The following is a 24942-nucleotide window of genomic DNA, read 5'->3' on the forward strand; positions in this document are numbered from 1 at the left end:
CATCCCAGAAGCTCATTCAAGGAGTCAGCCCGTCTCGCTTTCCGCTGCCAGGTGTAGAGAGAGAACCAGAAGTTGGACCCGCCCACTGGCATGATTGTGTGAGTTGCTAGCACCCAGTGTAGCTCCTGAACCTTGGTCTCGTTTGATCTCTTGAGGCCTGTTTTGCTGCAGAATTGATGCTCGTGGCTCACATCCTTTTCGGGCCCGCCTATGGTCTCAGGTCGCAGCTATCGGAGCTCAAGTTTACTTTATCCTCCATTAAATTCTGACTCTCTGCCACGGTGGCTACACGCACTGGGACTTCTAGCTCCACTGTGTCAAACCAGCTCTGCCCATGAACACCCAGCTCAGATTTACCCTCCTACCTTTGAGATTCCTGCTGCATCCTTGAGGTCTTTTTTATATGGAGTGGACTTCAGGTTTCTTCTGTATCATAGCTATATCTGTGAAATAGAATTCAAATAAGTATATATGAAGATTATAATATTTGAATACTTGATGTTTTTTTGATTGATCTGTAAGGTAATGAACATTTCAGCTATGTTCTTTCTGTATATTAATAGCTTTTACTTTTAAAAAAATTTTGTTTATTTTATTTATTTATTTTTGGCTGTGTTGGGTCTTTGTTGCTGTGCGCAGGCTTTCTCTAGTTGCAGCGAGCGGGGGCTACTCTTCGCTGCAGTGCGTGGGCTTCTCATTGCAGTGGCTTCTTTTCTTGCGGAGCACGGGCTCTAGGCATGCGGGCTTCAGTAGTTGTGGCACGCGGGCTCAGTAGTTGTGGCTTGCAGGCTCTAGAGCACAGGCTCAGTAGTTGTGGTGCACGGGCTTAGTTGCTCCGCAGCATGTAGGATCTTCCCGAACCCGGTTCCCTGCATTGGCAGGGGGATTCTTAACCACTGAGCCACCAGAGAAGCCTAGTTTTACCTTTCGATTTGATTTTGGGTTATGGAGGGAATAGAGGTTCATGAATGCTACACATTCATTATGGATTGTATCTTTTAGTAACTGAAAGATCTTCATCCTCTTTAATCCTTTTTTCATCTTAAAGCATACTTTAATTAATATTAATATCACATCTCTACTTCCTTTCAGCTTGTGTTGACTCATTCTCTCAGACTCTCTAAAATAGTTGACTTGGGACTTCCCTGGTTGCGCAGTGGTTAAGAATCCACCTGCTAATCCAGGGGACAAGGGTTCGAGGCCTGGTCCGGGAAGATCCCACTTGCTGGAGAGCAGCTAAGCCCATGCGCCACAACTACTGAGCCCACACTCTAGAGCCTGCAAGCCACAACTACTGAAGCCTGTGCACCTAGAGCCCATGCTCCACAACGAGAAAAGCCACCACAATGAGAAGCCCGTGCACCCCAAAGAAGAGTAGCCCCCGCTTGCCACAAGTAGAGAAAGCCCGCGCGCAGCAACGAAGACCCAATGCAGCCAAAAATAAATAAATAAATAAATAAAATTTAAAAATAAAATAAAATAGTTGACCTGATGAAGGGTTCTTTCCCTATTGTCAGTATCTTTCTTTTAAAGCTTATAGTACATGAGATAAAAAGAGAGTGTAATTCTATACCTAGAAAGAATAGTCAACAATGAATGCTTCCATCTCCCATTCACTGTTAAAAACAAATGAAACTTTATGAGTAGTGAATTAATACATGCTTTGTAAGACACAGTTCTCCATGTGTCTCTTGCTTTTCTGCATATTCTGTGAGCATAGACATTCACTTTTTTGTTCTAGGCCATTTTTCCAAGGATGTCTATATAATGAACAGCATTGGAAGATAGAATGGTGTGTCTTTCCAGTGCAAAGGGCAGATTTTTCACTGTCCGGTATAATAAATATAATGTATCCTTCTGGGGCAAAGTTCAGGCAGGCTTATTCTCAATGACAAAAGATTTGATTTCCTAAGCTTAGGCTCCTGTAACACATCCCTTGTGTATGCAGGTGCTGCTTGGCCTTATTCACATCATCCTGTGAGAATCAGGGCTTAGGGAACTGGTGTAAATGCTGGTACTCTGGCTCCTGCTACTGCTGTGAGTAATACAAGCATGCCCTGTTTTATTGTGCTTCACAGTTATTACACTTTTTTACAGATTGAAAGTTAGTGGCAACCCTGTGTCAAACAAGTCCCTTGGTGCCATCTCCCCAACAGCATTTACTCACTTTGTGTCCTATTTTGGTAATTCTCGCAGTATTTCAAACTTTTTCATTATTATTATATTTTTTAAGTGACCTGTGATCAGTAATCTTTAATGTTACTATTGCAAAAATATTATGACTCTCTGAAGGCTCAGATAAGGTTAGCATTTATTAGCAAAAACGTATTTTTAAAGTAAGGTACGTACTTTTTTTTTTAATTGATTCTTCCAATCCAAGAACGTGATATATCTCTCCATCTGTTGGTATCATCTTTAATTTCTTTCATCAGTGTCTTATAGTTTTCTGCATACAGGACTGTTATCTCCCTAGGTAGGTTTACTCCTAGGTATTTTATTCTTTTTGTTGCAGGGGTAAATGGGAGTGTTTTCTTAATTTCTCTTTCAGATTTTTCATCATTAGTATATAGGAATGCAAGGGATTTCTGTGCATTAATTTTGTATCCTGAAACTTTACCAAATTCATTGATTAGCTCTAGTAGTTTTCTGGTGGCATTTTTAGGATTCTCTATGTATACTATAATGTCATCTGCAAAGAGTGACAGTTTTACTTCTTCTTTTCCAATTTGTATTCCTCTGATTGCCATGGCTAGGACTTCCAAAACTATGCTGAATAATAGTGGTGAGAGTGGACATCCTTGTCTTGTTCCTGATCTTAGAGTAAATGCTTTCAGTTTTTCACCATTGAGAATGATGTTTGCTGTGGGTTTGTCGTATATGGCCTTTATTATGTTGAGGTAGGTTCCCTTTATGCCCACTTTCTGGAGAGTTTTTATCATAAATGGGTGTTGAATTTTGTCAAAAGCTTTTTCTGCATCTATTGAGGTGATCATATGGTTTTTATTCTTCAATTTGTTAGTATGCTGTGTCACATTGATTGATGTGCGTATATTGAACAATCCTTGCATCCCTGGGATAAATCCTACTTGATCATGGTGTATGATCCTTTTAATGTGTTGTTGCATTCTGTTTGCTAGCATTTTGTTGAGGATTTTTGCATCTATATTCATCAGTGATATTGGTCTGTAATTTTCTTTTTTTGTAGTATTTTTGTCTGGTTTTGGTGTCAGGGTGATGGTGGCCTCATAGAATGAGTTAGGGAGTGTTCCTTCCTTTGCAATTTTTGGAAGAGTTTGAGAAGGATGGGTGTTAGCTCTTCTCTAAATGTTTGATAGAATTCACCTGTGAAGCCATCTGGTCCTGGACTTTTGTTTGTTGGAAGATTTTTAATCACAGTTTCAATTTCATTACTTGTGATTGGTCTGTTCATATTTTCTGTTTCTTCCTGGTTCAGTCTTGGAAGGTTATACCTTTCTAAGAATTTGTCCATTTCTTCCAGGTTGTCCATTTTATTGGCATAGAGTTGCTTGTAGTAGTCTCTTAGGATGCTTTGTATTTCTGCAGTGTCTGTTGTAACTTCTCCTTTTTCATTTCTAATTTTATTGATTTGAGTCCTCTCCCTCTTTTTCTTGATGAGTCTGGCTAATGGTTTATCAATTTTGTTTATCCTCTCAAAGAACCAGCTTTTAGTTTTATTGATCTTCGCTATTGCTTTCTTTGTTTCTATTTCATTTATTTCTGCTCTGATCTTTATGATTTCTTTCCTTCTGCTAACTTTGGGTTTTGTTTGTTGGGTTTTGTTTGTTCTCCTTTCTCTAGTTCCTTTAGGTGTAAGGTTAGATTGTTTATTTGAGATTTTTCTTGTTTCTTGAGGTAGGCTTGTATAGCTATAAACTTCCCTCTTAGAACTGCTTTTGCTGCATCCCATAGGTTTTGGATCATCGTGTTTTCATTGTCATTTGTCTCTAGGTATTTTTTGATTTCCTCTTTGATTTCTTCAGTGATCTCTTGGTTATTTAGTAATGTATTGTTCAGCCTCCATGTGTTTGTGTTTTTTACGTTTTTTTCCCTGTAATTCATTTCTAATCTCAGAGTGTTGTGGTCAGAAAAGATGCTTGATATGATTTCAGTTTTCTTAAATTTACTGAGCCTTGATTTGTGACCCAAGATGTGATCTATCCTGGAGCATGTTCCATGCGCACTTGAGAAGAAAGTGTAACCTGCTGTTTTTGGATGGAATGTCCTATAAATATCAGTTAAATCTATTTGGTCTATTGTGTCATTTAAAGCTTGTGTTTCCTTATTAATTTTCTGTCTGGATGATCTGTCCATTGGTGTAAGTGAGGTGTTAAAATCCCCCACTATTATTGTGTTACTGTTGAGTTCCTCTTTTATAGCTGTTAGCAGTTGCCTTATGTGTTGAGGTGCTCCTATGTTGGGTGCATATATATTTATAATTGTTATATCTTCTTCTTGGATTGATCCCTTGATCATTATGTAGTGTCCTTCCTTGTCTCTTGTAACATTCTTTATTTTAAAGTCTCTTTTATCTGATATGAGTATAGCTACTCCAGCTTTCTTTTGATTTCCATTTGCATGGAATATCTTTTTCCACCCCCTCACTTTCAGTCTGTATGTGTCCCTAGGTCTGAAGTGGGTCTCTTGTAGACAGCATATATATGGGTCTTGTTTTTGTATCCATTCAGCAAGCCTGTGTCTTTTGGTTGGAGCATTTAATCCATTCACGTTTAAGGTAATTATCGATATGTATGTTCCTATGACCATTTTGGGTTTGTTTTTGTAGGTCCTTTTCTTCTCTTGTGTTTCCCACTTAGAGAAGTTGCTTTAGCATTTGTTGTAGAGCTGGTTTGGTGGTGCTGAATTCCCTTAGCTTTTGCTTGTCTGTAAAGCTTTTGATTTCTCCATCAAATCTGAATGAGATCCTTGCCAGGTAGAGTGATCTTGGTTGTAGGTTCTTCCCTTTCATCACTTTAAGTATATCATGCCACTGCCTTCTGGCTTGTAGAGTTTCTGCTGAGAAATCAGCTGTTAACCTTATGGGAGTTCCGCTGTATGTTACTTGTCATTTTTCCCTTGCTGCTTTCCATAATTTTTCTTTGTCTTTAATTTTTGCCAATTTGATTACTATGTGTCTCGGCGTGTTTCTCCTTGGGTTTATCCTGCCTGGGACTCTCTGGGCTTCCTGGACTTGGGTGGCTATTTCCTTTCCCATGTTAGGGAAGTTTTCGACTATAATCTCTTCAAATATTTTCTCGGGTCCTTTCTCTCTCTCTTCTCCTTCTGGGACGCCTATAATGCGAATGTTGCTGCGTTTAATGTTGTCCCAGAGGTCTCTTAGGCTGTCTTCATTTCTTTTCATTCTTTTTTCTTTAGTCTGTTCCGCAGCAGTGAATTCCACCATTCTGTCTTCCAGGTCACCTATCCGTTCTTCTGCCTCAGTTATTCTGCTATTGATTCCTTCTAGTGTAGTTTTCATTTCAGTTATTGTATTGTTCATCTCTGTTTGTTCTTTAATTCTTCTAGGTCTTTGTTAAACATTTCTTGCATCTTCTCGATCTTTGCCTTCATTCTTTTTCCGAGGTCCTGGATCATCTTCACTCTCATTATTCTGAGCTCTTTTTCTGGAAGGTTGTCTATCTCCACTTCATTTAGTTGTTTTTCTGAGGTTTTATCTTGTTCCTTCATCTGGTACATAGCCCTCTGCCTTTTCATCTTGTCTTTCTGTGAATGTGGTTTTTGTTCCACAGGCTGCAGGACTGTAGTTCTTCTTTTATAAATTTATTTATTTATTTATTTTTGGCTGCGTTGGGTCTTTGTTGCTGCATGCGGGCTTTCTCTAGTTGCGGGGAGCGGGGGCTACTCTTCGTTGCAGTGCGCGGGCTTCTCTTGTTGTGGAGCATGGGCTCTAGGGCACGCAGGTTTCAGTAGTTGTGGCACATGGGCTCAGTAGTTGTGGCTCGCAGGCTCTAGAGCGCGGGCTCAGTAATTGTGGTGCATGGGCTTAGTTGCTCCGTGGCATGTGGGATCTTCCCAGACCAGGGCTCGAACCCATGGCCCCCGCATTGGCAGGAGGATTCTTAACCACTGCACCACCAGGGGAGTCCCCAGGATTGTAGTTCTTCTTGCTTCTACTCGGTACGTACATTTTTTAAAGGCATAATGCTAGTGCACACAGTAGACTACAGCACAGTGTAAACATAACTTTTATAAGCACTAGAAACCAAAATATTAATGTGACTTGTTTTATTTATTTATTTAAATTTATTTATTTATTTACTTATTTATTTTTGGCTGTGTTGGGTCTTCGTTTCTGTGCGAGGGCTTTCTCTAATTGCAGCAAGCGGGGGCCACTCTTCATTGTGGTGCGCGGGCCTCTCACTGTCGTGGCCTCTCTTGTTGCGGAGCACAGGCTCCAGACGCGCAGGATCAGTAGTTGTGGCTCACGGACCTAGTTGCTCCGCGGCATGTGGGATCTTCCCAGACCAGGGCTTGAACCCGTGTCCCCTGCATTAGCAGGCAGATTCTCAACCACTGCACCACCAGGGAAGCCCAACTTGCTTTATTTTGATATTTGCCTTATTTTGGTGGTCTGGTACTGAACCGCAATATCTCTGAGTTATGCCTTAAAGTTCTTTGTCTTTGACCCAACAGTCTTGTGTCTTCTGCTACCATCCACGAACCTGGAAGACTAGATTAGTTAATAGGGTAAAATCTCAGACCCCATCACAGTTCTCAACAATGCCTATTAAAGAAACTTTTTGGAAAAAGCAGAGAGTTATCAAGAAGAAAGAAAACTATCTAAAAACCCTGCATTCTGAATATTTTTCTATCTCACGTTTTCATTTAACATTTTAATTATAATGATATTCTAACAATAAGTACAACTAAGCCATGTTGGCTGACCAAAACACATATGCTTAACTACCAGGCTGGATTGCATTTACCATATTATAAAAATATACTTTGAAAACATCATGTAATGTTTTCTTTAAAAAATAATTTTACAAAATATAATTGATGTCATCTACTTCTTTGCTTAATTTCTCTGTCTCATTGGCATTGTTTACCACTAGGTTTGTATGGTAGAATGAATTATGAATCTCAGTCTTTCACTTGCTTCTAATACCATTATATATCCATGCCCTTTCCATGGCCTCATGGCAGATGGAGTGCCCTTCCCTGACCCTTGACTTGGGTTTTGGCCAATGGGATGTCAGTGCAGGTGACCTAAGGAGAGGCTTCAAATGGGCTTGGGGTTGGGTTTGCCCACCCACAGTCCATTGCTCCATCAGGAGACCATGCTCTGGGTTGCTGCTGCCCCTCCAGCCTGAGATCCAGGAGGATACAAGAAGAGAGGACGTGAGCCTGTCCCACAGCCCGGTGCCAAACCCAGATGGCCCACAGTCTGAAGCTGAATTTGACCTTGAGACCAATGAATAGGAGGTTATTGCTTTTCTATTCCATTGAGGTTGGGGAGTTTTGTCACATACTATTATTTTGATAATACATTACTGATACGGTTTTTTGTTTTTTTTTTTTGAAACTTAGCTCTTGGCTTCCGAGACACCACTTCCTTCTTGTTCACTGATTGTTTCCTGATTTCTACCTTTACAGATCACATTTGCTGGCCTCTATTTCTGTCACCTCACTATATGTTATTATCCTCATGGGTTTTATTCTTGGATTTTTTTTTCCTTCTCATGTTACTCCCTTTCTGTGGACAATCACATTCACTCCCATGGCCTCAGATAAACTTATGTACTGATGACTTCTGAACCATGTGAAGCTGGACCCTTGCCTGAGTCACAGGTCCAAAACATCTGACTCTTGAGTCCCTCCACCCAGATGTCCTATCATACAGTATGTGACCTTTTGTGTCTGTCTTCTTTTACTTAGCATAATGATTTTGAGGTTCATACAGGTTGTAATATGTATCATGACTTCATTCCTTTTTATGGCTGAATAATATCCCATTGTATAAATAAAATTTATTTATTTATTTATACAATTTAAAAATTTTTTATTTTATATTGGAGTGTAGTTGATCAACAATGATGTATTAGTTGCAGGTGTACAGAAAAGTGATTCCGTTATACCCATACAAGTATCCATTCTTTTCAAATTCTTTTCCCATTTAGGTTTTTAGAGAATATTTAGCCGAGTTCCCTATGCTATACCATAGGTCCTTGTTGGTTACCTATTTTAAATATAGTAGTGTGTACATGTCAATCCCAAACTCCCAATATATTTACTTATCCATTCATCCTTTGATGGACTCAATATTTTTAAAAAAGGTTTTTTTTAATTTTTAAAATTTTCTGCTCAAATTAGCCATATCGGTTTTTATTATTTATGACTAAGAACCCTGAGTGAAACATTTTGGAATGTAGCCAGTCATCAGGTAAAGACTCAAACCCAGAATTAGAAAACCATGAGGGTTTTCTCCAACTAATATCTTCTCCTCTCTCTGTGTTTGTTCCTTCAGCACTTCTCTGCTCCTCAGTCCATAGGATAGCAATGGGCAGGCAGAAGAGGGCTGGATTTACACTTTCCAGCCAAGACACATAGTGATATGGACTGGCTTTCCCTCAGCCTAGTTCCAAATAACCTGGTCTAACCAGCTATGATGAAGAGAGGGATGTGGTATAAATATGGTTGCTGGGGCCCCACGGTCACTACTATGTGAATTAGGGGTTCCATTCAGAAAAAAGGTAAACAATGTAAGCTGGACAGACATCCCAAAAGGTATCTGCCTTGGGACTTGGAGTTTGTAAATCACAGTATGCTGGGTTCTCCTGGAGACAACTTCCCTTAGAATCAGGTTGTCCTTTAACCCAGGTGTGATCATGAATTAAGCTCAGCTCTGTAATGGGTTTTCAATATTCCCCTCTGCCCAATGGACACGATTAGGCATCACTAATCTTCTCTGGATATAACCAGACATAAGAAAGCAAGAATTACACAGGAAACTCAGGAATAGCCCCAGGTGTGAACAAAGGAAGTGAGGAGAACTAGGATTTAATAACTGAATTTACCCATCTATGTGCACAGGCCCAGATCAGCCAGGTCCCAGGTTTGAGGTCCCAGGGAATTTTGTCTGGGATTTATCTCCATAGCGCTGGCTTCATTTGTAATATCTTCAAGTTTTGACCCCAGAGTTACATCTAAACCTTAAACAATATTCTTTATCATCATTGTTTGGTACAAAGGGACCAAGAAGTAGGCAAGACAATTATCCTTTTCTCTAATGAGCCTCTCAGGGAATATGGTCCCAGTGGTTGTGAAGTTCTTGTAAACACAAGAGATTGGAGTGATGCATGCATTTACAAGCATCACCTGGATTGCTGGCACTAAGCAACCTTAAATGATCCCAGGTGTTGCTGCAGCCACAGAAGGTAGAAAAGGTTCTCCCTCAGAACCTCCAGAAGGAATCAACCCTGCCAACACCTTGATTTTGGACTTCTAGCCTCCCGAACTGTGAGATAAATTTCTGTTGTTTATAGCCATCTAGTTTGTGGTACTTTGTAGCATTTTACATTTTTTATTTATTTATTTATTTTTGGCTGCGTTGGGTCTTCGTTGCCGTACGCGGTCTTTCTCTAGTTGCAGCGAGCGGGGACTACTCTTTGTTGTGGTGAACAGGCTTCTCTTTGCGGTGGCTTCTCTTTGTTGTGGAGCACGGGCTCTAGGCGTGCAGTCTTCAGTAGTTGTGGCTTGCAGGCTCCAGAGTGCAGGCTCAGTAGTTGTGGCGCATGGGCTTAGTTGCTCCCCGGCCTGTGGGATCTTCCTGGACCCGGCCTCGAACCCATGTCCCCTGCACTGGCAGGCAGATTCTTTTTTTTTTTTGGCAGGCAGATTCTTAACCACAGCGCCACCAGGGAAGCCCCTAGTTTGTGCTACTTTGTTACGGCAGCCCTTGGAAATTAAATGTTATCCCAATAGAATTGCTTGCCTTTTCCTGTACAATCTTCTCCTGCAGTTGTTTGCATTCATTCTTGGGTCTTCCATCCTTGCGATAAGAAATGGGTCATTATTCACGTTTGTACACTCAGTGTTGGGCGCTGGGTCTGGTTCACGTGAAGTGCATAATGTTTCATGAGAATGAGTAAATAGCAGAAATCAATACCCTGAAGGAATTATTTTGTTTTTTGTTTTTTTTCCTCATGACCCCTACCCCGACTAGGCTGTATCTCTATGACTGCAGGGACCCAGTTTTTTCAACAGTACCTGGGATGTAGTGGTTGCTCAACAATTATTATTTGCCTGAGTAAATGATTATATGACTGAATCAATATGGGGAGAAGAAGACGAGAAAGTTTCCTGAAGGGGTTGATGGGCTTGTCTCAGCTCTCTGCCACCTTTCAAGCCATATTGAATCCTATGTGCATGTTTTAATGTATTTTATTTTATTTTTAATAAATCCATTCATTCATTCACTTCCATTTCTGGCTGTGTTGGGTCTTGGCCGCTGAGCGCAGGCCATCTCCAGCTGCCGCGAGTGGGGGCCACTCCTCGCCGCGGTGCTCGGGCCTCCCACTAGTTTTGCTGTTGCACCCCAAATTGCAGAAGTTACAGCCACGGAACTTCCCTGGTGGCTCCGTGGTTAAGAATCCGCCTGCCAATACAGGGGACTAGGGTTCGAGCCCTGGTCTGGGAAGATCCCACATGTTGTGCAGCCTGTGCACCACAGCTACTGAGCTTGCACTCTAGAGCCCGCGAGCCACAACTACTGAGCCCACGTGCCGCAACTACTGAAGCCCACGCGCCTAGAGCCCTTGCTCTGCAACAAGAGAAGCCACCACAGTGAGAAGCCCCCACAACCGCAATGAAGAGCAGCCCCCGCTCGTTGCAACTAGAGGAAGCCTGCGCCCACTAACAAAGACCCAACGCAGCCAAAAATAAATGAATAAATAAGTTTATATACATACATATTAGAAAAGAATATGCCATTTATAAAAAATATGTCACAGTGTGTAATGAGTGCTTAGTTAAGATGGACGGGCATTACACTTGTACAATAAGTTATTCTGAGAGAGAACCATATCAGATAACATTTATTACAGTATATTGTTATAATTGTTCTATTTTATTATTATTATTGTTAATCTCTTATTATGCCTAATTAATAAATTAAACTTTATCATAGGCATGTATGTGTATGAAAAAACAGTATACATAGGGCTCAGTAGATCCATAGTTTCAGGCAGCCACTGAGAGTCTTGGACCCTACCCCCACCAAGGATAAATGGGGGAACTACTGTAATTACTGAATAAAATCGGTTTCGCCGCTTTAACTAATGTCTGGCTGGTGTGTATATTTGACACTAGTTTTAGTGGAATCAAACATCAGTAATATTTTAAAAATCTACTTCTTTGCCCAACTCGGTCTCAACAGAAAGAACTACCATTTTTGACAACTTCTCTCAATCAACCGAAGCTCTTAAATACTATTAAATTAACTTCCAACTTACTGATCTTGTCTTTAAAATTTTGATATTTTGTTCAAAGATTTCTTGCACTAATATTGCTTTTAAACTCACTGCATTGAAATATGATTTATCTCGAATATTAAGCTTTTGGGGACCCCTGGAGCTTTGCACCTCTATTCCCATCCACTCAGTGTCAGGAGTCTTTCGCACGTGAGAGGACTTCCCAATTCTGGCCCCTCACGCTCAGGCGCAGCGCGGGAGGCACAGACTCGGCCGAACCTTTCCCGAAGCGCTGCACACGCCCTCGACCGGGACCAATCAGAGGCTGCGTTGTATGGCTCTCCTTGCCCCGCCCCTTGCAGACCTTTCTTTAATTATCCAATAATAACGGACCAGCGCCCCCCCCCGCACCCCACGTGCTCCTGCCCAATTAGAAAGAAGGGGGCGGGGCCTCAGCTCTGCGCAGTCTCTTTGGGAAAGTGCAACTGCGTCGTTCACCGGAAGTATCGCGGGCTGGGAGCTCCAGTAAGGAGCGTTTGTTCTGCGTTGCAGTAAGTGGCTCTGACTCTTTACCCCGAAATGGTATAAAGAGAAACTCAGGGGTTGGTGCCCGCCAAACCTGGGCAACTGGCGGGTCCCATCAGCCTTCCACACTTCACCTGGTCCCGGTCCTTTTGGTCTCTGCCCCTTCTGTCTGCCCTTCCCGGTTAGGATGGGTAACGAGGTGTTCAAGATTCCTGTCTCTTGCTTCCACAGGCTGGGACTGTCGGAAGTCAAGGTCTGACTTCCAATCCGGATATCCTTTCAAAAAGCGAGGTTGGCTGGGAAGCCAGTATCGCAAAAACCGGTGTACCCTTCTTAGATTAAGGGCTCCTTTTACTCCAGTGCTGAGCCTTTGCCACTACTCTGTGATCCGAGGACCAGGCATCATTGCCTGGCTGATTGTTAGAAATGCGTAATCTCAGGCTCCATTCCAGACTTCCTGCGTCAGAATCTTCACTTTAACAACATTCCAGGTGATTTCTGTGCACGTTAATGTTTGAGAATCGTTGCTTTAAACTTCCCAAGATTTCTAGTCTAGGAGGCAATGTTGATGTATGTAATTGGTTCTGCAGACCTAAAGGAGATGTTAAGATTTGAGTCTTGTGAGTCAGACTCGGGATATTTATGACATCCCAGGCATCACTTACTACTTAATCAAGATGATATAGGTAGAAAACCTATGGTGAGCATGAGTATCTGGGAATGTGCAGAAGCATTCAGGAAAGGAAAACCAACCAATGTACACAAGGAACACAACCTGAGGTTGAAAATGTACACAACCTGAGGTTGAAAGACTAATGGGATGTGTGTTAAGGATGAATGGATCTATTCATCAACTTGGCATCCCACCAACATCGTTTCTAACCAAATAACTCACTTTATAATAAAAAGAATGTGGTAGCCAGTTGTCAAGATGGTCCCCAGCGATCCTAGTCTTGTGTAATCCCTTCACACCCTGAATTGGGCTGACTTTGTGTCTTAATCCATTCGGGCTTCTGTAACAAAATACCATGGACTGGGGGCTTCCCTGGTGTCACAGTGGTTAAGAATCTGCCTGCCAATTCAAGGGACACGGGTTCGAGCCCTGGCCTGGGAAGATCCCACATGCCGCGGAGCAACTAAGCCCATGTGCCACAACTACTGAGCCTGAGCTCTAGGGCCCGCAAGACACAACTACTGAGCCCACGTGCCACAACTACTGAAGCCTGCGCGCCTAGAGCCCATGCTCTGCAACAAGAGAAGCCACGACAATGAGAAGCCCGCGCACCGCAATGAAGAGTAGCCCCCACTCACCGCAACTAGAGAAAATCCCTGCACAGCAACGAAGACCCAACACAGCCAAAACCATGGACTAGGTAGTTTATACATAACAGAAATTTATTTTTCACAGTTCTGGAGGCTGGAAAGTCCAAAATCAAGATGCTGGCACATTTGGTGTCTGGTGAGAGCCCACTTCCTGGTTCATAGATAGCGGTTCCATCTCACATGGTGGAAGGGACAAGGGAGCTTTCTCAGGCCTCTTTTATAAGGGTACTAATCCTGTTGGTGAGGGCTCTCCCCTCATGACCTAATCACTTCTGAAAGGCTTCAACTCCTAATACCATCACCCTGGGGGTTGGGATTTCAATATATGAATTTTGTGGGGACACATTCAATCCGTAGCACTGTGTGAGCTATAGGATGTTGTGGAAATGCTGCTGTTTAACTTCTGGAGCTCCCTCATAAAAGATATTGTGGCTTGTATCTTGCTGTCTTGAATCACTTGCTCAGGGGGAGGCCAGCTACTCTGTTGCAAGGACCTATCAAGTTAGCTTTATGGAGAAGTCCATGAGAGGAACTGAGGCTTCCTGCCAATAGCAATGTGAAGGAGCCATCTTGGACACTTATCCTCCACCCATGGTCAAACTTTCAGATGACTGAGCCCCTGCAGATAACTTAACTGCAGTCTCATGAGAAGCCCTGATCCAGAACCATTCAGCTAAACCATTACCAGATTCCTGACCCATAGGAAATGTGTGAGATAAATGTTTACTGTTTTAAGTTGCAAACTTTTGGTGTAACTTGTTACTTGACAATAGATAACTAATACAAGGGATAAGGCTAGTGTCCATGGGATTCTTTGGCATTTACTTTCTTTTTTTTAAAGGACTTTGGGGGGAAATTTAAAAAAATATTTATTTTATTTATTTGGCTGTGCGGGATCTTAATTGTGGCAGGCAGGGTCTTTGTTGCCGTGTGCGGGATCTTTAGTTGGGGTGTGCTGGATCTTTAGTTGCAGCATGTGGGATCTAGTTCCCTGACCAGGGGTCAAACCTGGGGCCCCTGCATTGAGAGCATGTAGTCTTAACTGCTGGACCACCAGGAAAGTCCGAGCATTTACTTTTACACCATCACCAGAAGCAGTTGACCTTATGGAACAGAGAAATGGTCTTTTAAAGACTCAACTTTGGTACCTCAATTTTTGAGGTTACCCTGTAATGTTAGGGTGCTGTTTTACAGGATACAGTATAAGTTTCGTACCAGTGGACAATATGCTGAACTTTCTCCCAACCAGGAATTTATGGGGCAAGGAAACAAGAGGTAAAAGTGGGCACCTCTTTTTGTAATACCTAATGATCTACTTGCAAAATTTTGCTTTTTATCCCAGCAACACTGGGCTCTGAAGAGACTTCTTGCTGGCCAATTTGGGCTCCTTTTGCTACTTGGATAAACTGACCAAAAGGAGATTCTAATATTGTTATAACTTTGACTATCAGTAGAAAATAGTTTTTCTGCTACACCGTGGTAGCAGAGAGGATAATGGATGAAAAGATCTCCTTGAGAGGATTCTGGAATTGCCATGTCCAGTGATGGCAGTTAATGAAAGACTAGGACAATCTTATATGGGCAAGATCATAAGGATGTCAGATCTCTCAGACATGAGAATTAAAGTCACTATTCAGATTTTTAAAACCTTGAGTAGCTGAGATGCTGGCTAAAGATAAAGGGAATATGAATTAGATTGTAGTTAAGGAACATTATTAATATCAATTAATTGTTCATGACTACCTGTGGAAATGAAGATTACATCATCAGTCATGTTTTCCTCCTTCCTTTGTTACATATATATTTATGTATTTTAGCTAGCTAGCTTTCTTCTTTTCTCTCCCTTCCTCCCTCTGTTTTACATATACATAGGATATGTAGTTATTGGTTAGCTTTCAGGTTTGATTCCGAAGTTATAGAATGTCAGGATGGGATCATGATTGGATCAAGGAAGATCTTGGTTTGGGACCTGGATACAGTAACTGATGGGATTTGAGTTGTTCCCCTGTTGTGAGAAGGATAGTTGTATTATGTTAGACCAGAGAATTGCTATTCTACTGAAGGGTAAGTTGGTAAGAGGGATGTGTGTTAATGTTATACAACTGGAGGGGTGGATTCTAGTGGGCATTTATCTTTTTTTTTGGCTTCCCAACTTCTGTGACCCCTTCCAAAGCTCAGGTAATACCCTACCTCATCATTCTTGTTGGGAAGAAAAGCCTACTTCTTCCTGTATCACAGGAAACCCTGAATAAATTATCTCACAGCCCCTGTAGCAGCTAAGCTGTGGGCATGTGCCTACCCATTAGATATCCTGACTCAGCCTTTGACACAAAGAAAGGGAGACAAGGAGGAAATTTTTCTAGCAGTGGCAGCCATTGCAGCAAAATGGATCCCCAGGTAACAGTGCTACTGGTGGCACCCTATGTCCAGTGGCTAGCTGTGTCCGAGCCATGAACTGTAAGATTTATGCTTGGAGGCAGCAGGAACATGCTAATCAAACCTGTGCTGTGGTATGATTTGGGCCATTATAGCGCCGAGTGACCTCCTGAGCCTGCTTCTCCAGTTGCTCCGTAGTTTTGAAGTATAAGCTATCATTTTCAAGAAATCCTTTTCTGCTTAATCAGCATGACTTCAGTTTTATTATTTTCGTCTAAGAATTGCCACAATGTAACCAATCATCAGAAAAGGACTTGAACCCTGAACTGGGCCACCACTAGTACTCCTTCCATCTATCATTGTTTCTCTCTGTGTGTGTGCATTTTTGGCCTTTCTGCATAGACTTTTGCTTCTCCATCTATGGGGCAGTCAGGAGAGAGTTGCAATCTTCTGGGTTTCCACATCCAGGCCAAGTCATACTGAGAATGACCTGCAGGTCCGCAGCCTCAGTGCCAGGTTCCCAAATCCAATCGTGAATCCTCACTGGGCAGAGGTGGTGGACTATAAATTGGGCTGCTGGAGCCCACACCCCTGTGACTCTGTGGATTGGGGACCATCCTCAGACAAGGGTGATCCACTGTGAGCTGGGAAGTCATCTCCAAAGAAGTCTACTCTGGGAGCCTGGAGTTTCTCAATCCTGGTATGCTGTGCTCTCTGATACATCTCTCCCGCGAGGCTAATCCTTTACATCAAATGCTTTACAGGATTAAGCACAACTCTGTACTGCCACCCCCACCCCACCCCAGCATCCCTGTCTGCAAATACATCGCTAGCTCTAATCAGTAAATGACTGGATAGATATTAGAGAAAAAGAGATTGACTCAGATAACACTGAAATAACCCCAGTTTCTGAGCTAAGAAAATGAGAAGAAAAATCTTTTAATAACTGAACTTTCAAATACATAAACATAAGCCCAGATCAGCAAGGTGATGAATTTGGAAATCTCAGGGAGTTTTCTCTGGGACTTCTCTCCACCCAGATTGCTTTATCTCCAAGTTCTGACCCAGGAGTTAGATCATATGCTTTGTCATTCATCATGGTTGGGCTCATGGGGACCAGGAAATAGGTGGGACAATTACTTTCTGCTTGTCTCTAATAAGGCTCTCAGGGAATCTGGTCCCAGTGGCCATGGAGGCTACTGTAAGTACCCATCTCTGATACCCCCAAACATCCTGCACAGAGAGCTAAGGCCATGAATCTCCGCTCCTCATTTGCTCAGGACCTACCTAGATTTCCAAGACTTTCCAAACCTTATAATAAAGAGGAGCACTGGCCAGATCCTCAAAGGTGAAGAACACTTGATAGCAACAGCACGAACTTCTCCCAGGTAAGATTGTAACAGTGGGGATGTCAATATTTCTTTACTAATGGGTGAATTTTATTTATTTATTTATTTATTTATTTATTTATTTGTTTGTTTGTTTGTTTGTTTGTTTTAGGCTGCGTTGGGTCTTCTTTTTTGCGCGCGGGCTTTCTCTAGTTGCGGCGAGCAGGGGCTACTCTTTTTTTTTTTAATTATTAGCACCTTTTAATTATTATTTATTTATTTATTTTTGGCTGTGTTGGGTCTTCGTTTCTGCGCGAGGGCTTCCTCCAGTTGCGGCAAGCAGGAGCCACTCTTCATCGCGGTGCGCGGGCCTCTCACTATCGTGGCCTCTCTTGTTGCAGAGCACAGGCTCCAGATGCGCAGGCTCAGCAGCTGTGGCTCATGGGCCTAGTTGCTCCGCGGCATGTGGGATCCTCCCAGACCAGGGCTCGAACCCGTGTCCCCTGCATTAGCTGGAAGATTCTCAACCACTGTGCCACCAGGGAAGCCCCGGGGCTACTCTTCATTGTGGTGCGCAGGCTTATCATTGCAGTGGCTTCCCTTGTTGCGGAGCGCAGGCTCTAGGCACGCGGGCTTCAGTAGTTGTGGCACGCGGGCTCAGTAGTTGTGGCTCACGGGCTCTAGAGCGCGGGCTCAGTAGTTGTGGCTCGCGGGCTCTAGAGCGCAGGCTCAGTAGTTGTGGTGCATGGGCTTAGCTGCTCTAAGGCATGTGGGATCTTCCCGGACCAGGGCTCAAACCCATGTCCCCTGCATTGGCAGGTGGATTCTTAACCACTGTGCCACTAGGGAAGCCCCCGGTGAAGTTCTCTGAAGAACCTCCTTTGTTAAATCTTCCAGATCCAGGGAGTAGTAGTAAAAGTCCTGAATCCCTCATCTGTTGCTTGTGATAAACCCAGTACCAATGAGCTGTTTCTCTTCTCTCTATGATCTACTAAGTGGGCAAAAGCCTGAGAATGTTAACAAAGATGCACATAATGTCAGGGAAGGGCTGTGTATGTGCCTGTGTGTTGTTTTTATGTTATATTTCATATAATTTAAAAAATTAGTCCAGTGGGACCAGCATCATCTAGGACTGGAGGTCGGAAGTTGAGGGTGTAGGGAGTAGGGGCAGATTCTGACTGAGCAACTCTAATGTAGGTTTTATTAACATGCCCATGGCTGGAGCTTGGGTTATTGCACCCAAACCCTTTGCTTCTAGGTTTCTGACCTCTGCTTCTCTTCTCTGCATCTGAGTCCAGCCCCATGGGAGAGACAAACCAGTCAAGTAACTCTGAGTTCCTCCTCCTGGGGCTCTCCAGGCAGCCCCAGCAGCAGCAGCTCCTCTTCGTGCTCTTCCTGAGCAGGTACCTGGCCACGGTCCTGGGAAACCTGCTCATCCTCTTGGCCATCAGCACGGACTCCCGCTTGCACATCCCCGTGTCCTTCTTCCTCTGCAACCTGTCCTTCGTGGACATCTGCTTCTCCTCCACCACTGTCCCCAAGATGCTGGCCAACCACATACTCAGGAAGCAGACCATCCCCTTCTCTAGGTGTCTCACGCAGATGTATTTTGTTTTCACGTTCATGGACATGGACAATTTCCTCTTGGCTGTGATGGCCTATGACCGCTTTGTTGCTGTATGCCACCCCTTACACTACTAAGCAAAGATGAGCCACCAGCTCTGTGCCCTGCTGGTCACTGGATCGTGGGTCATTGCCAACCTGGATATGCTGTTGCATACCCTGCTGATGGCTTGACTCTCATTCTGTGCAGACAATGCCATCCCCCAGTTCTTCTGTGATGTGACCACCCTCCTGAAACTCTCCTGCTCTGATACACACCTCAGTGAGGTGATGATTCTAATTGAAGCACGGCCAATAATGAGTACCCCATTTGTTTGCATCCTGGTATCATGTATCCTTATCACCTGTGCTGTCCTCAGAATCCAACCCACAAAGGGAAGATGGAAAGCCTTCTCCACCTGTGGCTCCCACCTGGCTATGGTTTTCCTCTTCTATGGCACCATCATATTTCTGTATTTCAACCCTTTATCCTCCCACTCAGCTGAGATAGACGTAGCAGCTGCTGCGATGTTCTCTGTGGTGACTCCCATGCTGAACCCCTTCATCTACAGCCTGAGAAGCCAGGACATAAAAGAGGCTCTTGGAAAAGTGGTTGCTATGAATTTTTTCTACTCAGTAATGAAATAGGCTAAGAAAATCATGGAGGGAACTAATTTATAAGAAAATCATGTTTTTGGTTTTTTGATTATGCAAAAGTTAACATTTGTCTTTTGTAAGAGAATCATCTACTATCTATCTTGGGAGAACAAAACTTGATACAGCCTCTTCAGGATAAAGATGGAAAGAGAGATACTTGTACCAAATAACTTGACTATTCCAACCGTCAGTGCCCTCCAGCCAAAACCCATTAGGAGCACACCTCTTGTTGAATAAGTTGCGTTTATTACTCATTGTAACAAGGGAGTTACTCACATCATGGGGGGAATAGTGAGGTATCTTAGTAGGAAGGTGCTCAAAAGGACTTATTAAAAGACTTGGGCTTGTATGAGGTGATTTTGGTAAGGATTGGGTCTTTGCTCTGGATTCAAAAATGTCACAAAGTGAGGATAATTTGGTTCGCTATCTTAATATATTTCATCTAGAAGGAGGGAAAACTAGACTGAGGTCAAAGCTGTGATTGGAAAAGAAGTAGCAGTCACTCATATCCACCAGCACAGGGGGAGTTTGGTCATTTTTGTGGCTTGGACAGTGTTCATGTTTTAGTGTTCACATGCTTACAGAGTGGTCTTGTTTTGTCTTACTTTGTAACAGTCACAGAATGGCCTTGTGTGACACTGATATTCTGTGCAACTCTCTGTGTTCATCAAGGAAGCACCAAGCAAAGTAGCAGGATACAAAATTAATGCACAGAAATCTCTTGCATTCCTATACACCAATGATGAAAAATCTGAAAGAGAAATTAAGGAAACACTCCCATTTACCATTGCAACAAAAAGAATAAAATACCTAGGAATAAACCTACCTAAGGAGACAAAAGACCTCTATGCAGAAAACTATAAGACACTGATGAAAGAAATTAAAGATGATACCAACAGATGGAGAGATATACCATGTTCTTGGATTGGAAGAATCGACATTGTGAAAATGACTATACTACCCAAAGCAATCTACAGATTCAATGCAATCCCTATCAAACTACCAATGGCATTTTTCACAGAACTAGAACAAAAAATTTCACAATTTGTATGGAAACACCAAAGACCCCGAATAGCCAAAGCAATCTTGAGAAAGAAAAACGGAGCTGGAGGAATCAGGCTCCCTGACTTCAGACTATACTACAAAGCCACAGTAATCAAGACAGTATGGTACTGGCACAAAAACAGAAGTATAGATCAATGGAACAGGATAGAAAGCCCAGAGATAAACCCACGCACCTATGGTCACCTTATTTTTGATAAAGGAGGCAAGAATATACAATGGAGAAAAGAAAGCCTCTTCAGTAAGTGGTGCTGGGAACACTGGACAGCTACATGTAAAAGAATGAAATTAGAACACTCCCTAACACCATACACAAAAATAAACTCAAAATGGATTAAAGACCTAAATGTAAGACCAGACACTATAAAACTCTTAGAGGAAAACATAGGCAGAACACTCTATGACATAAATCACAGCAAGATCCTTTTTGACCCACCTCCTAGAGAAATGGAAATAAAAACAAAAATTAAAAAATGGGACCTAATGAAACTTAAAAGCTTTTGCACAGCAAAGGAAAACATAAACAAGATGAAAAGACAACCCTCAGAATGGGAGAAAATATTTGCAAATGAAGCAACTGACAAAGGATTAATCTCCAAAATTTATAAGCAGTTCATGCAGCTCAATATCAAAAAAACAAACAACCCAACCCAAAAATGGGCAGAAGACCTAAAGAGACATTTCTCCAAAGAAGATATACAGATTGCCAACAAACACATGAAAGGATGCTCAATATCACTAATCATTAGAGAAATGCAAATCAAAACTACAATGAGGTATCACCTCACTCCAGTCAGAATGGCCATCATCAAAAAATCTAGAAACAATAAATGCTGGAGAGGGTGTGGAGAAAAGGGAACCCTCTTGCACTGTTGGTGGGAATGTAAATTGATACAGCCACTATGGAGAACAGTATGGAGGTTCCTTAAAAAACTAAAAATAGAACTGCCATATGACCCAGCAATCCCACTACTGGGCATATACTCAGAGAAAACCATAATTCAAAAAGAGTCATGTACCACAATGTTCATTGCAGCTCTATTTACAATAGCCAGGACATGGAAGCAACCTAAGCGTCCATCAATAGATGAATGGATAAAGAAGATGTGGCACATATATACAATGGAATATTACTCAGCCATACAAATTGAGTTATTTGTAGTGAGGTGGATGGACCTAGAGTCTGTCATACAGAGTGAAGTAAGTCAGAAAGAGAAAAACAAATACCATATGCTAACACATATATATGGAATCTAAAAAAAAAAAAAAAAGGTTCTGAAGAACCTAGGGGCAGGACAGGAATAAAGACGTAGACGTAGGGAATGGACATGAGGACACGGGGAGGGGTAAGGGTAAGCTGGGATGAAGTGAAAGAGTGGCATGGACATATATACACTACCAAATGTAAAATAGATAGCTAGTGGGAAGCAGCTGCATAGCACAGGGAGATCAGCTCGGTGCTTTGTGTCCACCTAGAGGGGTGGGATAGGGACGATGGGAGGGAGACATAAGAGGGAAGGGATATGGGGATATATGTATACATATAGCTGATTCACTTTGTTATACAGCAGAAACTAAAACAACATTGTAAAGTAATTATACTCCAATAAAGATGTTAAAAAAGAAAAAGAAAAAGAAATCACCAAGGGACTTCCCTGGCTGTCCAGTGGTTAAGACTCTGTGCTTCCAGTGCAGGGGGCATGGGTTCAATCCCTGGTCAGGGAACTAAGATCCCATGTGCTGCATGGCACAGAAAAAAAAAAAAAAAAGAAAGTACCAAGACCTAGCTGTGAGTGCTAGGCTGGTTCCTGGATATCAGGGCTGATTTCTCTTTCTCACAACAGAGACACAGAGATACAGGCACTTGTGATGGGAGGGTCAGACTGGTGTTGGGGCAGGAAGGAGAGGGTTCATTTAAGGGCTCCAGGAAGCCCTAATTCTGCCACGCATTCAAGCTAGTTATTTTTTTTTTGAATTTTATTTTATTTATTTTTTTATACAGCAGGTTCTTATTAGTTATCTGGTTTATACATATTAGCGTATATATGTCAGTCCCAATCTCCCAATTCATCCCACCACCACCATCACCACCCCTGTCAAGCTAGTTATTTTTTATCTTTGTATCTGAGCTTTATGTATCATGCAACATTATGACAGGAACATGGGTAAGTTAAACAAGGAAAAAATATCCTCCAAAATTCTCAGTGCCCAGTTGTGTTAATCAACTGCATTTTTTCCACCTTCTGTTCCATTTATGTCAATGCACTGTGATATTTTACACAGATACTTATTTATATCCTGATTTTCCACTTACATTTTGTAATAAAGCCTTTCTAAATTGCTGGATAGTCTCCACAATTTTATTTTCCAGCCCCTAGTATTTCCTTCAAGTTGTTCTAGCAAAATGTACTCACTAGTAATCCTGTTCTTGAATTAAAACATAAAGGAAATTTACTACTATTTGAAAGTATGACTTTAAATTTATTTTGAAAATGATTGCAGAGAATAAAATATTGACAAATAGATGAAACTGGTTAAAACATCACTGAGCAGGATGCTCTGGATTTTGAGGAACAAAAAGGAAAACAGGGCAGTTCCCCTTAATTTCAGAGAGATAGGTAAGATGATATCTTGTATGAAAATGGACAAAATTCAGAATCAGAGGCCATTTCTGAGTTTCATATGATTTTCTTTTTTATGTTTGCCATAATTGTGTATTGATATTTTTGTCTAAAGGAATAAATGGTAGCATTTTCAGTTTTTAGTCTATATTTCCAAGAATTCTTTATGATAAGATGGACAGTACCTGTTCCTTGAAAGTTTGAAAGATATCTCCAGCCTTTGTTTTATGTATTAGATACATGTTATTAGATACATGTGTGTTTATAAATTTTATATAATCTTGTTTTATCCTTTTATCATTATAAGATATCCATCTTTATCTATAGTAACATTTTTTGTTTTAAAGTCTGTTTTGTCTGATATTAGTATAGCTACTCCAGCTCTCCTGTGGTTTCTGTTTGCATGACACATCTCTTTCCATCCTTTTACTTTCAATCTAATGTGTCTTTAAATCTAAAGTGTGTACCCTGTAGATAACATATACTTTGATCATGTTTTTTAATCCAGTGTGATGATCTCTGACTTTTGGTTGGATTGTTTAACCCATTCACTTTTAATATTAATGTCTGCCATTTAACTTTCTGTTTTCTATGTGTCTTGTGTCTTTTTTTGTGTCTTTAATGCTCTCTTTTGCATTTATTGTATATTTTCTAATATAGCATTTTAACCCCAGTAATTTTTTTTTCACTATATTTTTTGGATTTTTTTAGTGGTTGCTCTAGGTTTTACCATATACATTTTAACTTATCAACATCAGCTTCAGATTTATACTAACTTAATTCCCGTGATATAAAGAAATGCTTCTCAGGACTTCCCTGGTGGTCCAGTGGTTAAGACTCCATGTTCCCAGTGCAGGGGGCCTGGGTTCGATCCCTGGTCAGGGAACTAGATCCCTCATGCTGCCACTAAAATATCCCGCATGTTGCAGTGAAGATCCCACGTGCTGCAACTAAGACCTGGTGCAGCCAAATAAAAAAATAATAATAAGTAAATATTTAAAAAATAAAGAAAGAAAAGCTTCTCCTATATAGCTCTATTCCCTTTCCCCATTTTAAGCATTATTTGTGTATTATCGGTTCACATATTATATCAATGTTATAAACTCCACAATACATTCTTAAATTATTACCTTACCATCTGTGGTCATTTCCTTAGTCCATTACAGCTCTACTCACACCCAACTCCTTTGTGCTGTTATTGGCAAGTATATTACACATGTTACATTTCTTTGTGCTATAGACCCAACAATACACTACCTACATAGTATTTTATCCAGTTGCTTTCAAAATCACTTAAGAGAGTAAAGGAGAAAAAAACGCACTTATCTTTTATAATTACCTACTTTTATCAGCACTCTTTGTGTGGATTTTAATTGCCACCTGGGGTCACTTGCTTTCAGCCTAAAGGAATTCCTTTAGTAATTTTTGTAGAGCAGTTCTGCTTTGTTTTTGAAAGCTTTGCTGGATATAGGATCTTTGATTTACATTTTCCTTCCTGGGCATTTTTCACTTAAATTTTTTTTTTTTTTTGACTGCGTTGGGTCTTTGTTGCTGTGCGCGGGCTTTCTCTAGTTGCGGTGAGTGGGGGCTACTCTTCCTTGTGAGGCACAGGCTTCTCATTGCGGTGGCTTCTCGTTGCAGAGCACGGGCTCTAGGCACGCGGGCTTCAGTAGTTGTGGCTCTAGAGCTCAGGCTCAGTAGCTGTGGTGCACGCGCTTAGTTGCTCCACGGCATGTGGGATCTTCCCGGACCAGGGCTTGAACCCGTGTCCCCTGCATTGGCAGGGGGATTCTTAACCATTGAGCCAGGGAAGCCTTAAATTGTTTTTTATTATTTGTGAGAGTTCTTTAAATGTTGACTTCATAGCAAATTGTTGAACCATATTTTTTGAGCATGTCAGACACCCTTTCACAAATACTACAGCTAGCTTTCCCTAGTTTATACTTTTCAGTTTTGCTTAGTTTTGGACATATTATATATTTTAATTTCATATAATTA

General features: G+C 41.7%; 1 pseudogene; it reads left to right on the forward strand.

The window, feature by feature from the left end:
- The first annotated feature begins 18304 nt into the window (after positions 1-18304).
- On the forward strand, positions 18305-20075 carry LOC137749808 (olfactory receptor 1F1-like; annotated as a pseudogene).
- Positions 20076-24942: the final 4867 nt, after the last annotated feature.

Source organism: Eschrichtius robustus, chromosome 16 (genome assembly GCF_028021215.1).
Source record: "Eschrichtius robustus isolate mEscRob2 chromosome 16, mEscRob2.pri, whole genome shotgun sequence".
Taxonomy (NCBI): Eukaryota; Metazoa; Chordata; class Mammalia; order Artiodactyla; family Eschrichtiidae; genus Eschrichtius; species Eschrichtius robustus.